Below are 25,876 nucleotides of genomic sequence, written 5' to 3'. Positions count from 1 at the left end.
CAAAATCACAAGCTCTCCTTTGATATTTGAGTTGTTTTTCAAATATTTCCCAATTGATGTTATTAGATAATATAATATAATATAATTATAATATATAATACTTCAATATTAAACACGTAATTACAGAAAAATAACACGACACAAAACTAAAAGAACACAAGAATACAACAAACAAAACAAACATAAAACAAAATAAAACAAAAACGAAAACACCAAAACACACAAAAAAACAAGAAATAAAACTCAAAACAAAGCCTAAAACAAACACACAAAAAAAATAAATAAATAAAAAAATAAAAACGAAAACAATACAACTAAAAACAGAATAAAAAAAAGACACACAAAAATAAATAAAATAAAAACAAAAAAGGAAACAAAATCCTTTTAAAATACAAAAACAAAAACAAAACAAAAACTAAAAATACATAAAAACAAATAGCAAAAATAAAACAACAAAGCAAAATAAAACGAAAGCTAAACCTAACAAAACACAAAAAATATCACAAAAAACAAAACCTAAAACAACAAACAAAAAAAAAACCAAAGTAAAATACAGAAAACATAACAAAAAACAAACAAATAAATAATAATAATAAAACAAAAGCAAAACAAAACAAAACCTAAAACAAACCACAAACTAATAAACAAAACAAAAACATAAATCAAAATACAAAAAACAAACAAAACAAAAAAACATAAAAAAAAAAAAATCAACAAATCAAAAATAAAGCAAAGCAAAACAAAAACAAAATCTAACACAACCAAAAAAATAAAATAAAAACTAAAAACAATAAAACCTAAACCAAAAAAAAAAACACTATAAACAACTACAATAAAATAATAATAATAATAACATAAATTACAAACAAACAAAAATGAAACACAACAAAACAAAACCTAAGACAAAAACACAACAAACAACCAACAACAGAACAAAACATATCACAAAACAAAACAAAAATAAGTAAAAAATAAAACAAAAAAGTACACATAACAAAACAACAAAAACACCACAAAAAAGAGAAAACAAACCAAAACAAACAAACCTAAAACAATCAAACAAAAAACAAACAAACACAAAAAACAAATAAATAAATAAATAAAACAACAAACCAAAAAAATAAACACACACACAAAAACCTGAAACAAACAAACAAAACAAAGATAAACACAAAGAAATAAAACAAATCAAAAATAAAAATAAAATTCTAAGGTCAATGTTATTAGCCCCCTTAAAAGTAAAGAAATAAACTTATTTTTTTTGTAGCCCTAATGAAGAACCCTAATGCACAGAGATAAGCTTTAAAATGACACTTTAAGCTGAAAGATATCTTGCAAAGTGAATATCACAAATAGAAATCAACATTTGAAGTGGACCAAAAGATGTGTTTTAAAAGACAAGTCTGGCTGTTGTTGAATAAATTCAGGATAACTTTGAACAAAGATTTTGATCCACTTCTAATGGTGACTGCTGTACTGTCATCATGCCAAAAGCTAAATAAAGTTATTAGAAATTTCTTACTAAAACTATTATGTTTAAAAAATGTGTTGAAAATCTCGTCAGTTAAAGAGAACTTGAGAAATATTTGAAAACAGGAGGGCTAATAATAGCTGTTTGTATTAAGACAGAACACACTGTATCCCTTTGTGGTAAATGACGTCACGTTTTAGCATACGGCATGACTCAGACAGGAGTGTTAGTCAATACCTTCCCGCTTCTCATTTTAGATTATGACTTTATTCATAAAGCTCCATTAACACAGAGGGCTTTACAGATATGAGATTTCCATAAGCCCTGCACAATGCTTTATGCACCCTGTTACTTTTTCAGTAACACTGTTGGGCTGTTTAATCTTTTGTGAAGAAGCCTAATAAATCAGAGGTAAATAAAGTGGAGCTCTTTTACATATGCGGCCTGTCACTTTAATGAGTTTGGGAATGTCACACTTGACCACCTGAGACAATTATCATATCGTTCTTTCATAAATATAGCATGTTAATAATGCGACTCAATGACCATGTAATGTTTTGCATCTATATTTTCATTCCATACTCATTCATATACACACAGTACACACAAAACCATTGAATTATTAGACTAATTATATGTAAAGTTGCAATTATTATCCAAAATATTTTGCCTGGGCTGCTTAACAGAGAACATTTCAATCACTATTTTGCAATTACCAATTATTTGCCATGATGACAGCACAGAATATTTGACTAAATATTACTAGCATTCAACTTGAAGACCAGTTTAAAAAACTAACTATGTTAATTAGGCTATGGTGGAAATTTAGATTAATTAGGCAAGTTATTGTATAACAGTGATCTGTTCTGTAGCCAATCGAAAATTAATACAGCTTAAGGATGACACTACTATTGATATTAGCAGTTTAAATAATGTTTTATGTTAGTTTTAAACACATTTAAAATAATATATAATAATAAACATTAACAAATATATGCATTTAATTTAAAATCTAATAATAAATACTGAGACAAAATAAAAAAAAATAATAATTTCAATAAGCTTGTCTATACAATATTTTATGATTGTAATTTAGGACACTATGAGACATTACGTGATAGATTCAAAAGAACCAGGAGTCGTTATATAAAGATAAAATGCAATTTAAAACTAAGACATATTAGTGTAAATATGGCCTAAGTGTGTATTTTTTGCAAGTGTGTCGGTGCTGCGACGAGAGTAGGGCGGAGGATCGCGATGCCGGATCAGCATCGTTAAGTCTATTGGCGATGGACGATGGCATCGTTTATCAACCCAACCCTATACAGTATATAGTGATGCTAAGATTAAATATGCAGAACAAAACCTGTCAAAAAACAAAACAAAACAAAGAAAATAAAAAAATATATAAACACAACAAAACATAACAATAAAATGTCAATATTATTAATGCCCTTAAACATGTTTTATAATTTGCTATATTAGGGAGCAATTTACTTTTGAAAACCGTATATCCCATGTCACAAAAACTGCCTTCTTTCATTAGAGAAATTCATTAAGTTATGAAAATTATTAAGCATGCTACCCATCTCAGATGCAGAAAAGTTAGTCCATGCTTTTATGACTTCTAGGCTGGATTACTGTAATGCTCTGTTTACTGGCTGCCCAGCATCCTCTATTAATTAACTTCAATTCGTACAAATTGCAGTTGCCAGAGTTCTAACCAGGTCTAGAAAACATGATCATATCACCCAATTTTATTCTCCTTACACTGGCTGCCTGTTAAGTTTCGTGTTGAATTTAAAATATTGCTTCCTACCTATAAAGCTTTAAATATTCCAGCTCCTGTTTATCTAACCAACCTTCTGTCTTGCTACAATCCAACCCGCTCTTTAAGATCTCAAAACTCTTCTGGTAGTACCTAGAATAGCAAAGTCGAGTAAAGGAGGTCGAGCCTTCTCAATTATGGCTCCCAAACTCTGGAATAGCCTTCCTGATAACGTCCGAGGCTCAGACACACTCTCCCAATTCAAAACTAGATTACAGACCTTTTAATAAAGCACAGACTCAGTGCCTCACATAGCGGTATGACGCAGGTTTCTGCATCTCGTTTATATACACTATGAACAGCAGCTACACTAATTATTCTCTTTATTCTCTATTTCCACCTGGGGATACTCATCCCGAGGCCCTCAGATTATGCGGAGTCACTGATTCGATCCAAGACCAGTGACGAGATGATCCTAAGGTTTCCATAACCCTGGACCAGGCCATATCCTGAGTATCTGCTGTGGTGGTCATGGAGGAGAGGAGAGGTCCAGCATTCTAAAGCCTCTGGCGCCTAGACTGCAGCTCTGCACAAGACATTTGGTCATAGGAGAAATGGTCGTGCCCAACTAAGCCTGGTTTCTCTTGAGGATTTTTTTCCCTTCACTTTCGCCAAACGATGAAGTTTTTTTCCTCGCCGCTGTTGCCACTGGCTTGCATGGTTCAGGGCTTGTAGAGCTGTGCATCGATGGATTACTCTTCAGTGTTTGGACTCTCAGCCCTGAATATTAAAACCAAACTGAACTAAACTTAAACTCTGAAAACTGGACACTGTTTCAACTTACTATGGTCTTCTATGTGAAGCTGCTTTGACACCAATCTACATTGTTAAGGCGCTATAGACATAAAGGTGAATTGAATAGGCTACAGAACAAACTAGTTATCCAATAACTTGTCTAATTAACTTTATTAAACCTTAAAAATGCACTTTAAGCTTAATACTAGTATCTTGCAAAGCGAACATTATATATAGTAGTCGCCATTTAAAGTAGGTCAAAAATTCCTTCATGTTGTCCTAACACAAATCAATTGTGTGTAACCCAGCATTTCTTTACAGTGAAGGATGAAATGTAGGAGAACACAGATGCCGTTTGTCCCTCTGTGATGTTTATAATTAAATGCGCAGTATTTTCTGTGTCTCCATCTCAGCCTATAGCACTCCAGCGGGGAGTTGAAGTGCAGTGTATTCTCTGGAGATCTGGCCTATTCTCCAGCAGTGTGTTTGGTGTGTGTCCAGCGTCCGCAGGCGACCCTCGGGCCTGGACCAGAGTGCAGTCATAATGAAACAGAGCCGCAGAGATTTGCCCGATATTTGTCCACTGGTGCTGCTGGCGTGTCCTGCTTATCCTTTCTGTCGTTTTCCTCTCAGTCTCTCGATCTCTCCACCCACCCACATCAACATCCACTAAACCAGACTTTTCTATCATGCAACAAGCCACTTCTCATCTCGCCCCCTCGATATATAACACACGACTAATGAAATTAATGAGTCTCCAGTGTAATATAAATAACAAAACTTCACAATCGAGAGACGTTTTAAAGGGAGCGGGGCATGACAGATACTAGAGAGCATATGATTGGTCAAGATTTGATGAGAAACTAAAGTATGAGGTGACGTGAAAAGTTGGTAATCCCTTACTATTATTATTATTGTTATTATTATTATTATTATTATCATCAATTTTAATTAATCATTACTACAATTATTTTTAGTATTTTTATTATTATTGTTAATCATTATTAATATTATAAATATTATTATCATTATCATCAATCGTTATTAATCCGTATTTTTATTATTATTATTATTATTAGTATTAATATTATTATTATTATTATTATTACTATTATCATTATTATTATTTTTTAATTATTATTATTCAGCATTATTATTATTATTGCTATTAATATTATTATTATTAAATCAACATAGCTACTATTTATCATTTATTATTATCATTATATTATTATTATTAATTTTATTTTTATTATATTAATAATTATTAATCAACATTGTAGATATCATTTATTTTTATTATTATTATTATTTTTAATTATTATTATTATAATCAATCTTTCATCCTTACTGTTATTATTATCATTATTATTATTATTATCATCATCAATCATTATTAATTATTATTATTATTATTAGTATTATCAATAATTATTAATCCTTATAATTGTTATTATTATTATCATTTTTATTATTGATCCTTTTAGGTGGAAATGACAAACTGCAAGCTTTGGATGTTAATATCAGCTTTGTATCCTCTAAACGTAAATTTTGTCACTGTTTTATAGTTGTTTATCCTTAAAATAAACATACTGATACTGACATCTAAAACACTATTTAATTCACAGGACATTAAAAATAAAATATTATCAAATACATTTCACTGAACATCTATCATGCATATACACTACCTGACAAAACTGTCGCCTATCCAAGTTTTAGGAAGAGCAAAGAATAATTTGACTTCTAGTTGATCATTTGGTATCAGAAGTGGCTTATATGAAATCAAAGGCCTCTAGATTTCGCTTATTTTACCAAAACAAAATATTATCATGCCTTCATTTCATTAGGACAGTATGGTCTGACTTTGCTCAGACAAAAGTCTTGTGACTGAACAGAAATAATGTCCAGTATAGAATATAAAGTCCTGCTGCAGTGGAGACAGAATGAATATTGTGTCTGACTCCATCATGAGCTTGGAGGACTGCATCCATACATCTCTGACATGACTCACATCACTGATTAATAAAGTCATCTGGAATGGCAAAGAAATCCTTCATGCAGGACTCCCAGAGTTCATCAAGAGTCTTTGGATTCATCTTCAGTGCCTCCTCCATCATCTTACCCCAGACATGCTCAATAATGTTCATATTTGGTGACTGGGTTGGCCAATCCTGGAGCATCTTGACCTTCTTTGCTTTCAGGAGCTTTGATGTGGAGGCTGAAGTATGAGAAGGAGCGCTATCCTGCTGGAGAATTGTCCCTCTCCTGTGGTTTGTAATGTAATGGGCAGCACAAATGTCTTGATACCTCAGGCTGTTGATGTTGATCATCCACTCTGCAGATCTCTCGCACACCCCCATACTGAATGTAACCCCAAACCAAGATTTCTCCTGAACCAAACTTGACTGATATCTGTGAGAATCTTGGCTCTAAGTGGGTTCCAGTAGGTCTTCTGCAGTATTTGTGATGATTGGGATGCAGTTCAACAGATGATCATCTAGAAGGTACGTTATTTATAACTTATATGTTGCTCTTACACCTTTAGATTAACAATACGTTTTTTGTCAGGTAGTGTAGACATCACCTTTTTGAAAGGACACTGTAAACTGTATAGCTGCAGCTTAACTATGTTTATAAATGTTTAAACTGTATTTAACTATGATTAAACTATATATTTGTACTCTAATGTTGTAATATGCACCAGTTCCTTTGGAATGAAAGTTATTGTGAAAAGCTCAATAGAAACACACCTGAATGAAATTAAATAACATCCATCTTATTTTAAGCATTCTTTGCTTTAAATAGTCATTTTAATATATATATATATATATATATATATATATATATATATATATATATATATATATATATATATATATATATATATATATATATATATATATATATATAAACCATTCATTTATTCATTTTACTTCAGCTTTGACTATTTCCAAGGTCACCACAGCGCAATGAACAGCCAGCTAATCCAGCATATGTTTTACGCAGAGGATGCCCCTCCAGCCGCAACCCAGAACTGAGAAAAACACACACACACACACACACACACACATACACACGCAAACACACACGCAAACACACACACACACACACACACACACACACACACACACACACACACACACACACACACACACACACACACACACACACACACACACACACACACACACACACACACACACACACACACACACACACACACACACACACACACACAGGCCAATTTAGTTCATCAATTGACCCACAGCACATGTGTTTGGACTGTGGGGGAAACCGGAGCACCCGGAGGAAACACACTCCAACATGGGGAGAACATGCAAACTCCACATTGAAATGCCAACTGGCCCAGCAGGGACTTGATTTAGCCCCCTTCTTGCCGTGAGGCCACAGTGCTAACCACTGAGGCACGGTGCTGCAAATCCTATGATATGTTTCAATGTCAGAAAGTTAAACTAATATAGCCTAATTATCATAAGTAAAATGATAATAATAATAATGAAGCTTACTAAAGTCAAGTAAACAGTCGATGATAAAATACGATCAAAGAAAGTAATTACAGCTAATTCAACAAACAAACTACAACAGAAAAAGACACAAATTAAATTGACCTACCTGAATCTCTCTTAAACACTTACTAAGCTTCGTAAATTGTATAAACTAATTAAATGTGCACAAAAGCACTGCACAGCCCACCGCTTTGTGTATGTGCATTTAATTACATTGGAATAACTCTTTGATTTCTGAAGGGTAGTGTGACGACTGAAGTACTGATGCTGAATAAACAGCTTTGCATCACACAATAAATGACATTTTGTGATATATCAAGTTGAAAAACAGGTAATTTATATTACAAGGATTTCACAATATCACTGTTTGTCTGATTCAGCCGTAGTTGAGCATACACTAACAATTGTTTAGTTGTTTAACCAAATGTTGGATCAAATATGAACAAGCTAATGTTGGGAAAGTTTGCTTTTAGTGAGCATTTAAATAACATTTTTATCTATGCGACCTCAAAATATATTTAGGAGCATGTGTGCGAGTGCATAAAATTGTTGTGCGACCAGTTTCTACTGCAAAATGTTCACCACATGCGCGGATTCGGGAGATATTCACGCAGAATGCATCTCTGAGCTCTTTGTCTGCTCTCGAAAAGCGAAACGCAGCACTCAGGAATGGTTTAAAGCAGTTGTCATGTCAACTTGCTGCAGTAAACAAAGCCAAGTCCGTAATGCTTGCCCCGCCTTCGCGCTCTTTTTATTGGCCCACTGCTCTGGAACTGAACGCAAAAGGATTGGTTAATATCAGCTGTCAATTACTCAGCGCCTTCTGGCTTGGGATGACAGAGAGAGCTACTACCGCAAAAAATTGTAAAGCGCTGAAGATGAGAATGAAAATAATACTGACAGATTTTGTATTAGACGGGGTGGAGGGGCTGGGGGTGGGGTGGGGGGCATGTCCCTTCCCATCTGAGGGTTGTTGTAAATAGTTTTCAAGAAAAATTTGCTGTCATTTAACCCAAGAAAAACTTTAAGAATAATCATAATGCCATAGTCTCCATGCTATACTAATAATTATGATAAAATCATTTTTAACTCATTTAATATTTATTGTCCCCCCTACTGTTAAATCAGATTTACCCCCATTCCCACCATCTACACTTTTCGAAGAGTGGATAAAAGACTTCCACTGGCTTAAAGTTCGCCTACAAAAAGTCTGTGGGATGGAATTTTCAGGTAACTGTTCGCCACATCTAGCATGAGAGCTTCTGTTTAATCCTTCATATAATCGCCAGATGCTGTCCTCCATGCAAGTGGCAGCTATATGTCAAATTTAACACCACGTACACCATCGCAAACGGGCTTGCACGGAGTAAACTAATATCGATATCATAAGAGATCGGCATTGCTATTAACATGATTTATGCTTAAAATAAGGTATAGTATCTGTCAAAAACATCAGTGCAATATCAGACAGCACCCGTGAGAACAGCACAGTTTTCCTTAACAGATTCCTTCAAGCAATACGTGCAGGGCCGGTGAGCGCCCCGTGTACCTTTTGGTCACTTAGTATGTTATAAAAATGTATTTTCTTGTGATAACGGGATTTCGTTGAGACATATTTCCCTCGCGTTTGCATATATATGTAAATATATATTTGATTGTTAATTTGATTAGTGTTGATTTCAAATGCAATAAATCTGTTTGTATAAAACTTGTAGTAACGGTGCTCATAATTGGTGGGTGCAACTAAATTTTGGCTGATGAGCCTAAATTTTTAAAGTTAGGAGCACCGGTGCTCCTCGGTGCACCAATCAAAAGGGTTAATTTCGAGCCCTGTAATGTCATGTCCAAGAAAAAAATATGACTTGCAAGCCAAGTATTTCATGAGTTTATATTTTAATATTTGAAGACGATAACATGCTAAATGAGATTTCTGTAAACATTTTTCTGAGGCTATGTCAATGTCCTTCTCTCGTCAGAGGCACTTTCTTAAAAATCATCTTCCCAAACTAAAACATTTACAGTTGCTGAATGATTTGGTCTACGTTCACAGTTATGTATCATTGAAAAGAAGACACTCTGGGCTTTGTTATCGATCATCTGGAGTTTATAATGCTCAAAATGAAAAAAAGACATGCTTAAGTTAGAGATGCTTAAGTTATATAAAAATATTTATCCATATTTGACTCAGCTTTGATGTAAAACAATCTACAATTTTTTTTAAGTATAACAAACACACAAAAACCCTACAGAACCTAAACTTTCGATACATTGTTATTATTTTTTTTTAATATAGGGCAGCATGGTGGCTCAGTGGTTAGCACTGTGGCCTCATATCAATAAGGTTGCTGGTTCGAGTCCCGGCTAGGTCATTTCTGTGTGGAGTTTGCATGCTCTCCCCATGTTGGTAAGGGTTTTTTTCCGGGAACCTCCATCAATTTAATTTTATGTTTATTCCACTTAAATTTGTTAACTTAATCAATATGTGCCGGGACAACCTGAATGAATTGTGTGGAATCCTGCATTTTGGTTCTACAGTGTTTTCAAGATCAGAAAAAGTGATAAAAAGTGATCAGACTTAAAGTGATCAAGACACACATTTTTTTTATGTTCAAGACTTACTGGCTAACAAAACAGTAAAAAAAATAATAATAAAAAAACATCAGAACTCAATAGGCGTAATGTATTTTATACTGTAAGACCTCTTAATATATAGCCCAACCCCACCACTACTCCTAAACCAACACTCACAGCAAACCTGTGGCAACATTTTAATGTGATGAGTGTGTTAAGTTTAAGCATTAAACATTTCAAATTATGAGGACACAGGCCATGTCCTCATAAACCAACATAACATAGTAAAACCAGGTCTCTTTAAACCACATAAACCAGAACACACATACACACAGCGTGGACACTGTCAGTGTAACATCATCATCATCGTTATAATTGAATGCGATAAGAGCCTGTTATGTTTAAGTTTTAAGCATTTCAAAATATGAGGACACATGCCATGTCCTCATAAACCAACTTGACATTGTACCTTCCTATGTCACTATAGGCCACACCATGTAGTTTTAAACCAGATCACACATACATACAGAGCTTGGACACTGTCAGTGCTTCATCATCATCATCATCTAAGTTTAAGTTTTAAGCATTTCAAATTATGAGGACACAAGCCATGTCCTCATGAACCAACATAACATAGTAAAACCAGGTCACTTTAAACCACATAAACCAGAACACACATACACACAGCTTGGACACTGTCAGTGTTACATCATCATCATCATCATCATCTAATGTGATAAGAGTGTGTTAAGTGTACGTTTTGAGCATTTTAAATTATGAGGAGACAGGTCATGTGCTCATAAACCAACATGACATTGTAAAACTTACCCAATGTCATTGTAAACCACATAAACCAGAACACACACAGACACAGCATGGACACTGTCAGTATTTCATCAATATCATCACCATCATCATCATTTAATGTGATAAGAGGCTGTTAAGTTTAAGTTTTAAGCATTTTAAATTATGAGGACACAGGCCATGTCCTCATAAACTAACATGACACTATAAGACCTACCCAATGTCATTGTAAACTACATAACCCAAAACGCATACATACACACACACACACACACACACACACACACACACACACACACACACACACACACACACACACACACACACACACACACACACACATGCGCAAACACATACACGCAAACACACATACGCAAACACACACATGCACAAACACAGTGTGGACACTATCAGTATTTCATCATCATTATCATCACCATAATAATAATCATCAATTAAGATGATAAGAGGATGTAAGTTTAAGTTAAGCATTTCAAATTATGACACAGGTCATGTCCTTATAAACCATCGTGACAATGTAAAACCTTCCCATATCCCATTAAGTCACACCATATAATTTTAAACCAGAACACACATGCACACACAGCTTGGAAACTGCCAGTGTTTCATCATCATCATCATCCTCATCATCTAATGTGATACGAGCCTGTTAAGTATACGTTAAGCGGTTTAAATTATGAGGACACAGGTCATGTCCTAATAAACTGCCATCACATTGTCAAACTTACCCATTTCACTGTAAATTACCAATTTAAATTAATTAAACCAGAACACACACACAGCTTGGACACTGTTAGAGTTTCATCATCATAATCATGATTTTACCTGATAACAGGCTGTAAGTGTAACATTTCAAATTATGAAGACACAGGTCATGTCCTCATAAACCATCTTGTCATTGTAAAACCTTCCTATGTCATTACAAACCATGTAAACCAGAACACACATACACACAGCTTGGACACTGTCAATGTCTCATCATCATCCTCATCATCATGTTTTAAAGGCATGTTGCTTGCTTCATCATTAACCTGTGTGTGTTTTGCCAGTATGTTGCTGCTGTCCACACCGGGGAGCTGAAATGAGGCAAGATACACACACACACACACACACACATACACACACACATACCACACACATCCCTGAAAGGTATGAGTTATGCTCAGTGTTTAGACGGCGTGACAGTCATTCCATAAAACCATAGCCTGAGAGTTCACCATACACTGAAAACAAACGTTGATGCAGAGACACTAAAAGCTGTGCATTTTTTCCAGCTCAGTAATGTTATGTTTTACAAGTATCTGATGGCAGCCTTCTGTGCGCGTGTTAAACATGGTGTATTTTCATCCAGAGCTGTCTTAAATATATTCTGCAGACAGACCGTAATAGCAAACCAGCCCACATCAGCAGCCTCCGCAGTCTCAGAACTCCAAAACTGTTCACAACCAGAGTAAACAGCAAATTGTAGCACCTCTCTCGGGTCACAAAAAAATCATAAACATCAGCTCTTGCTGCTTCACTTTAACAGTTTACTATCTAGAATAGACAGTGGTTCTTCGTTTTCATTCCACTGCTGAAGAAAACTAAAGTTTGTGAGACTTTAAAGATAAATGTGACTCTTTGAAAAACAAATTACACAAAATTTAGTTGTATTACCCCCACTGTGTTTCCAGATGGAGCTGAAATTCAATATAGATCAAACAGATGCTTAATATGCCTGTTTGTCAGATAAAATCATTGAAAACACTGATTTATGCTGGAGTTTTACAATTCTCAACCATTATCTCAAGCTTTATTCTTAAACTCTGCAATTAAAACTACAAATTCAACAATATTTCAATTATGTTCACCTTACTAGTTCCAGGTTGGACCCATTTTTGCCTTCAGAAATGCCTTAATCCTTCGTGGAATAGATTCAACAAGGTACTGTCAATCTTCCATTGTCATGATAGCTTCACGCAGTTGCTGAAGATTTGTCAGCTACACATCAAAGATGCAAATCTCCCACATCCCAAAGGCGCTCTATTGGATTGAGATCTGGTGACTGTGGAGGTCATTTAACTATAGTGAACTCATTGTCATGTTCAAAATACCAGTCTGAGATAATCTGCGCTTTATGACATGGTGCATTATCTTGCTGGAAGTAGCCATCAGAAGATGGAGACACTGTGGTCATAAAGGGATGGACATGGTCAGCAACAATACTCAGGTAGGCTGTGGCGTCGACACGATGCTTAATTGGTACTAATGAACCCAAAGTGTGCCAAGAAAATATCCCCCACACCATTACACCACCACCAGCCTGAACCAATGATAAAAGGCAGGATGGATCCATGCTTTCATGTTGTTGATGCCAAATTCTGATCAGACCATCAGAATGTGGCAGCAGAAATGGAGACTCATCAGACCAGATCATCTTCTATTGTCCAGTTTTGGTGAGCCTGTGTGAATTGTTGCCTCAGTTTCCTGTTCTTAGCTGACAGGAGCGGCACCCGGTGTGCTCTTCTGCTGCTGTAGCCCATCTGCCTCAAGGTTGGACGTGTTGTGTGTTCAGAGATGCTCTTCTGCAGAGCTCGGTTGTAACAAGTGCATATTTGAGTTACTGTTGCCTTTCTATCAGCTGGAACCAGTCTGGCCATTCTCCTCTGACCTCTGACATCAACAAGGCATTTGCGTTCACAGAACTGCCGCTCACTGGATATTTCCTCTTTATCAGACCATTCTCTGTAAACCCTAGAGATGGTTGTGCGTAAAAATCCCAGTAGATCAGCAGTTTCTGAAATACTCAGACCAGCCCGTCTGGCACTAACAACCATGCCACGTTCCAAGTCACTTAAATCCCCTTTCTGATTCTCACATTGAACTGCAGCAGATCGTCTTGACCATGTCTACATGCCTAAATGCATTGAGTTGCTGCATTGTGATTGGCTGATTACAAATTAGCGCAAACAAGCAGTTGGACAGGTGTACCTAATAAAGTGGCCGGTTACAATCTCTAAAACCAAATGATCTGAGCGGTTTTCAAAGCCAGCAAGCTCTGCTACTGAATCTGTAGCTCCATTGCAAAACAAGTATATTTCAACTTCAGGTTCAGTTGAAACACAAAGCAAGACCAGTTTATGACGTATATGAAAACAAGATAAAAGACATCTGATGCATGCTTTCATTTATTATTCATCACTACATTCAGTGATGCAACATTTTTAAAACACACATCCAATTATATGCTGAGCATTTGGGAGCAGTAATGGAGTGTTTTATGTTCCTGAAGTCTCCTACGATGACCAAGACTCAATTTACTTGTACAGTAAATCTATTCTTACCATAAAATAATAACACAATTAAAAATAACTTGAAATATTTGGACTATACTTTAAAATGCAATTCATTCCTGAGACACACAGCTGAATTTCCACCATTATTACTTCAGTCGTCAGTGTAAAATGATCCATGAGAAATCTAATAAGCTGATTTGATGCTAAATGAAGATTCTTTTCATTTATATACCCACATATTAATCTAATCTAATACTAATCCAATCTAAATCTAACACTATAGGCCTAACTTAATGGATTTTAAGTCTAACATCCACAGCATGATGAAAGTAAACAACTAAAGCGAGATCTCCTATAAGCGTCTAGACGACAACTTTGAAAGAGCAAACTCTGAGCATTAAAATCTCCCTGCAGGATCTTCTACATCACAGACATGACATGTTCAAAGACATGCCATCAACGTTTTCCATGTGTTAGTCATTTAAGCCCTCGGCCTGTTGAAAACTCTACAGGCCACCAAGGGAATCCGTCTAATCCGATGTGCAGGCATATCTGCGCTTAAACAAACAGATGAGGGACAGAACCCGGCCGAAAGTGTAAAGATGTGTCACACATACACACACACACACACACACACACACAGAAAAAGAGTGTTTGCTTTGTGACTATATATGCTCCTGGGGAATAATTGCTGTTGCCACATGACAGTGAAGATGTGTCATTGTGCCCTGTAGTACTTGAGGTATAATCTCTAGGGGTGTATTTGTAATGCTCTGACATCTTCTCTTTGGGTTTCTAAAGTAAGCCATCGTAGTGAAGGCTGGCTTTTTTTTGCTGGTGATTTCTGCTTATAAAGTACAAAAGGGTTGTTAAGGGAAGATCTGGCATCCTCTTAGATGTGGTTTTGCAACAGATGAGCAATCGGAGTATGCAGGATCTCACTTCTATTAAAGCCCCGATCATGATTTTTTTATGGTTGATGCTTATATATTTTCTTACAAGTAAATTAGCTCATTTGATACAGATTTGGCAGTGCAGAATGAAAGCAACTCCAGATATATATATAGGCCTAACTGAAAGAAAAAAACGTCCAGTTTACACTGTATACTACTCTATATACAGTTGAGGTCAGAATTATTAGCCCCCCTGAATTATTAGACCGCTTGTTTATTTTTTCCCCAATTTCCGCTCAACTCCGAGCAGATTTTTTCAACACATTTCTAATTATAATAGTTTTAATAACTTATTTCTAATAACTGATTTATTTTATCTTTACTATGATGACAGAAAATAATATTTAAATAGATATTTTTTTTCAAGACACTTCTATAAAGCTTAAAGTGACATTTAAAGGCTTAACTAGGTTAATAAGGTTAACTAGGCAGGTTAGGGTCATTAGGCAAGTTATTGTATAATAATTGTTTGTTCTGTAGATATGTAGAAAAAATATAGCTTGTGGAATTATAAATTAATTAAATTTTAAATGAACAATAATCTATGTATAACTGAAAAGTTCTATTCTTTGGTTTTTTTTATTAAGTCATTTCATAACCATCCCAGCTTGGAGGGATATTTACCCTTTGTCTTTCTGACTACTGGCTAAGCCAAAGAGATGCAAATGCTATGGGCAGGTTTTTCGGGTGTTGCTTTTATGCTACAGAAACCCTTGTGTTGATTAACTTGTGTGGTCAGTAGCTTGGAAAATTTTTAACCCCTATATGCCAATTTACCATGCTGAGTCCAATTCTGAATTTGCATGCTTTGTTTAGCCATCTTAGCCAGTTCTTCCTAACAGGACAATATAGACAGGACATCTTTGTCTTAAATCAGACTTGTGATAGAACTTGCAGACTGTGGACCTCTAGTAGGCTCTGCGGACACATGGACTTCTTAAAAGACGCTGTATGACTGCAGATAAACCAACACGTCTCAATAAAGGAATTCTGCTTGTTTCGAGTCTCCTGGACTGGGTTCTCTTCTTCTTCAATCATTATTTTATTTATTTATTTTTTAACAAGCTCAAAGGGGCTAATAATTTTGTCCCTAAAATGGTGTTTAAAAAATTAAAAACTGCTTTTATTCTAGCCAAAATAAAACAGACAAGACGTTCTCCAGAAGAAAAATTATCAGACATACTGTGAAAATTTCCTTGCTCTGTTAAACATCATTTGGGAAAAATTAAAAATAAGAAGAAAACTATTTGAAGGGGGCTAATAATTCTGACTTCAACTGTATAACATACACCAGGGTTCGGGAATCTTTTTTCAGCAAAGAGCAATTGGGGTGTGTATATAACAAAACCTTTATTTATATCCATGCACATTTAAAAAATAAACCAATATGATGGATCACAATGTATGAAGAAAGGACAATTTATAACATGTTTTTCTTTTTGCCACTCATGAATGTTGTTTGCATTTACGTGCACGGGGTTACCATAGAAATGTAAATTGCTTGCCCTTTATTGGTGTCACGATTCAAGTTAATCCACAGTGCCCCATGCACACTTTAAACGTCTTTTATGGTAAACGGAGTTCTTATTCATTCTGCTGTAAAAATTACAATAAAAACGAATTGTATTTTTAATAGCAAACTGATTCCCAGCGAGTTATACTTTTTTTTTTACTTTAAAATATCATTTAAGAGAGAACGCTGAAGAGCCACATATTTTTCCTGAGCCATAGGTTCCCTACCCTGCTATACATGGTACTGCTCAGCTAATGTTTATGTTAGTAATACTTGTACTATTTGCTAATTATTTGGACATTCTTTGAATTTTTATATCTCTGAATCAGCGTCTCATTTCAGAGGCAGCCTTTACATTGAGGAAGCCTTTAATATGGAAATAAAATACAATGTTTTTGACCAAAGCATCCTGAGGTGCTGAAATATAATAAACTCTATGAACAGCAGCTACGCTAATTATTCTTTTTATTCTCTATTTCCATCCAGGGACAGACAAGTCTTCGCTGAGGTCCAGCATTCGCCAGCCTTTGGGACTCTTGAGTGTTTGGGCTCTCAGTAGTGACTATTACACCACACTGAACTGAGCTAAGCTGAACTGAACTTAAACACTAAAAACTGAACTGACACGGTTTCAATTTACCAAAATCTTCTATGTGAAGCTGCTTTGACACAATCTACATTGTAAAAGCGCTGGAGAAATAAACATGAGTTTAATTGAAAATTAAATAATAGTAGCACACTGTAACTTTATACTTCAGAAAACTTAAAAACCTGCACCTTTAACATTTTATTTTATATACTTTATAGTAAAAACGTTGTTTCAGTGCAGTATGTATGGAAATACAGACACACAACAGTTCAAACTGGTTCTTGGGTTAATCGGTGCATGCCTACTACACTGTAACGAGTGATTACTTAAATCAAACCCTGAAGGACCAGACATTTAAACATGCACAAAAACCACGGTAATGCTTTCGTTTCACCGCCTGTAGTTCTAATCAGCGGAAATGATTGCAAGAAACTACAGCATGCAGATAAGTGTAATGCTGTGTTCACACCAGACGTGGAAGGCGCATCAAGTGCAAGTGATTTACATGTTAGGTCAATCTAAACGTGCGAAAAGACATCCTGTGGCACGATACGCATGAATGGTGCGGTGCGAATGACGCGAATTGCGCGGTGCGAATATCGCGACACAAATTGAGTGTTTTGCGTGTTTGACGCGCTTTTCGTGTAAATAGCTTGAGTTTGAATGCAAGCGGACATTCACGCCACATTAATTAATCAAGAGCTTGCTCTTGTGGGGGTGTGATTGTGACCTATGCCTGTTGTTGATGTCCAGGGGGAAATCCTCCAGCCGACACCGACAACAGTGCATCAAACTGGGCTTGGCTCAGTCAGAAGCACTGCTGAAAACCTCCATCATCCAGGTTCAATTTCTGGAGGAGTTTATTAACTCACAAAGCTGGATGCACCTCTGAAAGGATCTAGTGGACTCAGACATGGCCCTAACTGTATCAACACTGTTTTCCAGCCAGCTAGAGTCACCGGGCAGACAGAAACCCTGCCCATGTGTCTATCCTGAAGTGAATTTGACACGCGAATTAAGCGGATTCAACGCGGGAATAAAGCAGGGTTTGGTTCTCTACTCTGCCACCCTAGACGCGGATATAACTGAGGCGCGGGTGGCGAGGGTAGTTTAGGGGACGCCGCCCTCTCTATTATGCCGCCCTAGACGCATATATTACTGTGGGCGCGGGTGGCGAGGGTATCGGGGACGGCGCTCTCTATATTCTGCCACCTAAGACGCGGATAAAACTGAGGTGCGGGTAGTGAGGGTAGTTTAGGGGTTGCCGCTCTCTCTATTCTGCCACCCTAGACGCGGATGAGGGCTCGGGTGGCGAGGGTAGTTTCGGTGACGATGCCCTCTATTCTGCCGCCCTAGGCGGCCGCCTAGGTCGGCTCTATGGACGCGCCGGCCCTGATTATATGCTGTATTCCAGTGATAAAAAAGCCCTGCTATTCTAATAGTTTAGACTCTTCCAGACAAAGTGAGCCCTCTCCCATCTCTATCCTCCAATCACAGCTCCTGTCACAAGTCAAAAAGGACCCCAACTCCTGACTGGATCAGTGAGGTGTCAATCTTCGCACCTTGCATCTATGCAGAATACGCCAGCCAATGCCTAGCCAGCAAAGTTTTGATGGATGGATAAAGTAGCCAATCAACTTACCTTTACAGTGATGCACAGTTAATGTAGTTTCCTCATATAGTTTTGAATAAAACACATGAGTATTTTCCGTGCGTTTCCGCCTATGCGCACATAGAGAATGCAACATGGCGAAGTGTCATTGCAGCGAAATTCATTTTATTCATCTTATATTCATTTTATATACTCATTTGTTCTAGTTATAAAGTTCTTTTTTTATTTTTCCATGGATGTACTTTTTAAGTTAGACCAAACAAGACCACTTTAACATCTGGTTATTACAGACAACACCTGGATAAGTACATGGTGATTTAACAAACTACATGTTCGGATGGGATGTAGGACTGAAATGTAGATGGTCAAAAGTGAAGTTAAACGCTGATGTAACCAAACCAATATCTAGTTTCAAACAAAACCAGACTGGTGAACATAAACCACAGGGTCCAAAAGCTAGACATCTATATTTGGGTAAGTTGCTTTCCGGAAAATTCTCAAAAATGGGGCGCAGGTAAGTGAGTAAACCTGTAGCTTTTCAAATGATACCTGCTTCTGTAAATTATGTAAATTAACTATGAATAATTAAAAAAAAAAATAATAATAAGTTAAATAAACTTAAAAGTTATGATAGGTTTATTAAAAAAACAAGAAAAAAAAACTTAAGATATATGTTGTTTGAGCTCAATGAGCAAATGTAATTGTTATACGTGCAAGTAAAGCCAACATGTTTATCAGAGTAGCTGCCTTTTCTTTTTATGATAGTCCAACTGGCTTCAGTGTCCAAGTGAATCCCTGCAGGGGTTTTCTGTGGTTTAATCTTGGTAAACGAAGGGGGTCATCAGTTTAATCTGAGTAAATGTTGGAGCCGGAATGGAGGTGGATCGGGATGCTGTGTTGGCGTTTTGGGGTCGCTGTGTTGGCCGCGGGGTCCCCTGTTGAAAGTGACCCTCTCCAGCAGATGGACAGGTATCCAACACCTGCTCCTAATGAGCTCATTAGCTAAACTCACCTCTTTACTCTGAGCCAGCGGCAGAGCCGGTGCCAAGCAGCTTAGAGAAATTATGCGCTGGCATTTGGCTGGCATGGGGCATCAGAGAGCCTTTTTCGCAATCTGTGATAAGGGAAGACTGTGACAGGGCCTTTGTGTCTAATCACCAGCCTGTGAACTTAATCTCAAACGGACAAAGCGGAGAGATATTTAGTATATGATATGCAATGCGTTGCTGAACAGAGCTTAGACCGAGTGTTCGGCTGATTAGCTAGTTAGTGTGTTAGAATGGGCCTCGGGGACTCGAGCAGCAGTTGTGTGTTATTTTAATTTAAGTCATTCTCAAGTAAAAGCTACTTTTGTGTTGTTCAGTATGAATGAAAGCAGTGCTATGAACAATTCCAATGTTTTTAATATACATTTACAATGTGTAAGAGTCATAGACTGTCCCAAATATGGATGTAGTATCCGTGACGTCACCCATAGGTTTCTGAAGAACACTAAAGAAGCTACAAGTACACAGCAAATTCATCTGAGTTAAATTCTCGGTGTTGAAGCATTTCAGAGTAAAGTGTTGACGTTAAAGAGTTAGATTTTGATAAATGAATATAATAAGAGTTAGAATTGATTTTATTCAGTGCGAAATCAAGGAGTTATCTTTTCTACACTTGGTGGTGTTATTTCCAACATCCGGGAATTCATGCAGCCCCAGTCACTGAAGAATTTTCCAGACGCCATTTTCCATCTGAGGTTTAGAACAGCAACTGGTGAGTCAAACTACCTAAATGTTGGTATTTTACTGACTTTCTTTAAGGAAATACAGTTGTAAACATATTGTTAAGTTAATAACTTTAGAATGGAGTGACAATTTTAATCTTCTGCGGTTCATTCATGGTCGTTTGTGTATCTAGCTTAACTGCATTACTATTCACTTCTTTTCAAGAATGTTTTTATATATGCTCACGCATACATAGTGCATAAAAACATCAAATGTACATGTTCAACACATTTCTGTTACGCTTAATGCCATTTTGTGCGTTGTTACCCATCTGTAAAATAAAATCGACACTTCTCCTTTAATTCGAAGCAAACTAGCGAGGGAATCCCCAGACTCCCCGGAGCAGTCTAGCCTACTCTGCCCGGATGCTAACGGCAACACAGGACGGTTTCCATAAGCTCTGGAGAGTTTCTAAAACATGTCTGGTGAGTAAATGAACATATGCTTACTTGTAAAAGGCTTCCTGACTAAAACATATGATTGTTTGTTATTCGTGTATGTTAATTTGGTTATTTTTAACACCGCGGCCCTTTTAAACTGGTTCATTCGTGGCCGTCCATATACCGTTAGTTCATAGACTCGTGTGATAACGTAACAGTTACGCTTGAATTATATTAAGCGTTGACAACCATTAAAGTCGGAATGTTAACATTAATGTCTTTAAATAACCGCGTTTGCACTTTCTCAGACATTTAAGGTTACAGAAGTCTCCCGGAAGTTGCGGGACTAACATTAACGTTATCCCGCAAACGCACAGAGACTCCCAGATGCCCAAGTAACTTAGATGCCCGCAAATGAATGATAATCTCCCGGAAATCGCGCGTCTCCCGCCCGGTCATTAAACACTTTGCACACCCCTCTCCACCGCATCCCTCCCAGCTCTTCAGGTACGTCGCGCGCAAGTCACCCCCACCGCTCTTTAGGTACGTCGCGCGCAACTCATCCCATTGTTCTTTAGGTACTCATTTCTCCCGCTACCTCCCGCAAATCAACTCTGTATCCCCCGAAAATTACTTTTCCCAACTCGGGATGTCTGACGTTAGTAAGTTAGGCTATTTATGTAGTCAGGAACATCTTAGTCAAGCTTTTTCTCCAGCATGATATTGTGCTTAAAACTATAGGCTAAACTTAGCATGTACTGTACACAACATTTCCGTTTTATTAAAGACAATTTAGTGCGTTGTAAACAGCCACCTGTCAGTAAAATTAATCAACTGATTCATATTTGAGCAGCCTAATGATGATACAGGTTTGATTTGTAGATTTATTATCAATAATCAACATCTGAATCAAAAGATATCTGAAAAAGTGTGAGGCATACTTTGTGATGTTCATCTCTCTTTTTTATCTGAAGGTTATGCATATGTGTTAGATACTAATTTTTTGTTGTTTTTTTAACAGCCACAGTTCTCTATACAATAACACAAGACCCTGTGACGATTGGCTGATTAGAGACGGATGGTGTATTTCCAGAGTTGGTGAAATGACCAAGCACACCTTCTTGGTCATATGTGGTGATAATAATGAAGGTATGTTTGATAAAGTTCTGTATTTGTTTCACATAAGCTGAGAGGGTATTAGAACATTAGAGAATAACAAATGACATGAAGGTGATAAGTTTTGTATTGTGGGTGAACTGTTACTTAAATAATGTTTTGCTCTTTACTTTGCACTTTTCCTCTTCTGCTTATCCTAATATTTTAGATTATATTTGGACCTGAAACATCTGCTAGACTCCAGGAAAGGTGGCGTCAATACTGGACCTGAAAGGGCCTAACAAGTTGAATCTGGTAAAGAAACACGCACGCACACACACGCACGCACGCACACGCTTACAGAAAACTGTTGTTTATGAAGTTTATGAATATTTTTTACACTGTGGCCAATATTTTGGGGAAGTCAGCATCACTAAATGATATAAAAGATTTTAAGCTCCTCTAAATTTTGCTCCAAGTGTTGTGTTGAATTCAGGATTCTGGACAGACAGCTGCCTGTTTTTCCAGTTCTAGTCATAGTGGTTAACCTAATTGTTTTTGGAGATCCAACAGTGATGTATGTGTTTTTTCTACTTTTCCATATCCTGTCACCTCAACCAGCAGGGAGAGTCAAGTTGTGGATCATCATGAAGATTTTCAAAAGGTGAGTTTAGATTTCTTGAATGTTTTATTTACTTTAAATGTTCTTTTAAATATATCATAGAATTTGATTGCAATTTGTTTTCAAACATTTTTCTTAGTCATGCTGGAATCTGAATTGAAGAGTTCTTAGATGAGCATCACCATATATCCGTGCATCAGGAACCACCAGACGAGCGATCAGCAGCTACTACATCGTCATGGATAAAAAGGTCATCCTGTGGCTGGGAAGCACTTCATTCACAGGACATGCTTGATGAGATTTCCTAGCTCCAGTTTGTTTTCACACAAGTTTACAGCATTTATACCTTCATTTAAACTGCTGTGTTTGATATGGAGGACCAAGGAAACACCCGAAGTGAAAGATTTGCACGCCAAGTTGTTTAAAATGTAATTTCACAAAACACTATGAGTTCAGAAGTAAACTATGAGTGACGCTATATTGAACTTTCAAATTGCTCTGATAACACATCAAGTTTGGACCAAAGGACTGAAACAGCCTTTTTGAGCACTGGTCATACATATTTTGTTGATACTGTCTGTACTAATAAAACATTTAAAGCATATTTGACATTGTTGCATTTTAAAAACTGAATGAATTGTTGAAGTGGTGAATGTTTTCAAATAAAATGTTTTTTCTTTTGTAATTTACAGTCTATTTGACCTTTTTACCATATTTACACTCAAGAGAGTTGAATAAAATAACAATATATTACACCAGGCGGTGTTAAATATAGTTACATTTTTTAACTCTGCCCAGAGTTAAAATTAACCCTTACTTCGGTGTCAATGTGCCAACCCTTTTGAAAGTGTTGATTTAACTCTGTTTTGAGTGGACCCCATGAGACACTTTCAAAGTGTTGAATTTAACACCCATAGAGTTGTTTTGGGTCCCCATATTTTGCTGTGTAGGCGTGGCCAACTGCCGTCATTTCGTTCATGTGTCATCGCACCAACCAAGGAACACCAAACAAGAGCAAAGAGGCGGAGCTACAGACGCCTGCTAGCATTTTCCTTAGACGGGCTTTACTTTAGGAGAAACGCTTAATACTTCATTACCTGCGACTTGTTTGTTCTGACATCATGTGCTTGGCTGTACATTATATCAATAAAGTGTTTAGTCTTTTAAAGCCACTAAACATCGTTCTTCAGAAATTTTTTCTACAGGAAGAAAATGTAAATTACTTCCAAACTCTTCAGATATAGTTTGTGCTAGTAAATGCAAAACTATTGATGAAATCCAGGCATAACATGTAAGACAACGCTTCAGATGAATTTTTTAAGGGCCTACAGCTAATTCAGCTGTCAGATTCTGGAGTGCATTACAGCTCTAAAGATAATTTTAATGATAAATGATCTTGAATTAAACAAATACATTTATAGAGATGGTATACAAGTATAAAATTTCACTCAGCTGGAAAATGGAGGCCACGTGAATGGTTTGCAAGCTTAATAAAGTACACACACGTCAGTGCTATAAACCAGTGTTTCTCAAACTTTTTTCATCAAGTACCACCTCAGAAAAAAATTGTCTCTCCAAGTACCACCAACATGAACAATATTTGAAATACAATAGCGTAGAAGGCCCAGTAAAGCAGCTACATCTCTGCACAGTTAAAAAAAAGTGGCAGATTACCTCAGAAATATAGGCTATATGTCATATATGGCATAACATTTACATCATTTTTGATAAATTTTTAAATGTGTGTAGCATGTACATGAAATATTTCATTCCTCCGTGTACCACTAAAAGGAAGCCTGTGTACCACTAGTGGTACAAGTACCACAGTTTGAGAACGACTGCTATAAACAATTCCAATGTTTTATATATACGTTTACATTTGCAATGTGTAAAAATTATAGACTGTAAAAAATATGGATGTAGTATCCGTGACGTCACCCATAGGTAGGGCCAGACAGAATCTGCGGATGTTTTTTGCTATTTCTGCTGAGAATTTTGGTAAAAATCTGCGGATTTCTGCGGAATTATTTTGGGAGTATCATAACTAAAATCTTAATTAGTGAAATAAAAAGTAATAGCTTTTTAACTTTTATTTAATGTTTAAATTGCAAATCTATAGAAGTGCAAATTGCAAATCTAATTAGATTAGACTTTATTTGGTAAATAAAGCAAGTCTGTCATATAATGTACAGATGTTACTACTTCAATGTGTTCCTTGTGCCGCCATTCATACCGCGGCGACGGCGGTACTTGATGCGCCAGCAGCATTTGACCGCTGGGTGGCACTTTAACCACAGATATTCAGCTTTGCCTTTTCACAATGCTAAACAGACTGTTCTGTAGGCGTAGCTTACTGTATGTGATGTGATGTGTTCAATTAAAATATAATTTTAATTTAGTTTTTCTGGTAATAGACATGCTCTTACACTATACTATGCTGCAGAAAAGATACATGGTGAGAAGTCAAAAAGCAAATATAAGAATTAAGTTATTAGCCTTCAGTGCCCGATTAAATTGCGTTGGGGTGAAAATAATGTTTTGATTTCTTTGACTATCATGGCAATGTTATTATCTCAAATCTTAAACGTGCGCATATAAAAAACAGCAAAATAATATAGATTATTCTGCCGGTAGAGCACATCAACTCACAGTTGTGAACTTGCGATCACCTCAACTTACATTTAAAATTTGTTTACCTGGTTTATTGTAAACTTTCTAAGTGCAAAGAGGATTCGTTTTGGAAAATAGAATTGAAGAAATGAAAGACAACTAAAGTGAAAGCATAAACATTCAATAAGTAGTCTTAAATAAATAAATAAATAAATAAATAAATAAATAAATAAATAAATAAATAGCAGTCTTTTAGTCTAAATATAGAGAGATGTAGTTTGCTATTTTGATAGGACTAAGACAAGATATTTTCATTTATGTTTTTAATTTACGTTTTTATTTACATTTTGTTGATTATATTTTACTATCTCATTTTATGTTTCAATTATAGTACATAATAATAAACGAATAATGAAAATAAATAAATAATGAAAATAGGACATAAATTAAGTCTGGCAGGTTTATTTTTAATAATTTAGTTTCAGTTCCGTTTTTTTG

The 25,876-nt window shown here is 36.2% G+C and overlaps 2 long non-coding RNA genes across 9 annotated transcripts in view; one reads left to right on the top strand and one right to left on the bottom strand.

Annotated features, from left to right (window-relative positions):
• LOC137487628 (uncharacterized) overlaps window positions 1-23,453 on the top strand; it is a 545,963-nt gene extending 522,510 nt beyond the window's left edge. Inside the window, exons 2-7 of the long non-coding RNA XR_012390023.1 lie at window positions 20,644-20,660; window positions 20,981-21,096; window positions 22,073-22,200; window positions 22,376-22,461; window positions 22,768-22,810; window positions 22,908-23,453. This is a non-coding gene — a long non-coding RNA (uncharacterized lncRNA). The remainder of the gene's footprint in view (window positions 1-20,643; window positions 20,661-20,980; window positions 21,097-22,072; window positions 22,201-22,375; window positions 22,462-22,767; window positions 22,811-22,907) is intronic.
• The window catches only part of LOC141377613 (uncharacterized), a 317,233-nt gene that overhangs the window by 143,831 nt on the left and 147,526 nt on the right, over window positions 1-25,876 (bottom strand). The gene's annotated exons all lie outside the window — the stretch shown is intronic.

Source organism: Danio rerio, chromosome 14 (assembly GCF_049306965.1).
Source record: "Danio rerio strain Tuebingen ecotype United States chromosome 14, GRCz12tu, whole genome shotgun sequence".
Classification (NCBI taxonomy): domain Eukaryota; kingdom Metazoa; phylum Chordata; class Actinopteri; order Cypriniformes; family Danionidae; genus Danio; species Danio rerio.
This window is presented reverse-complemented; position numbering and strand designations above follow the sequence as displayed.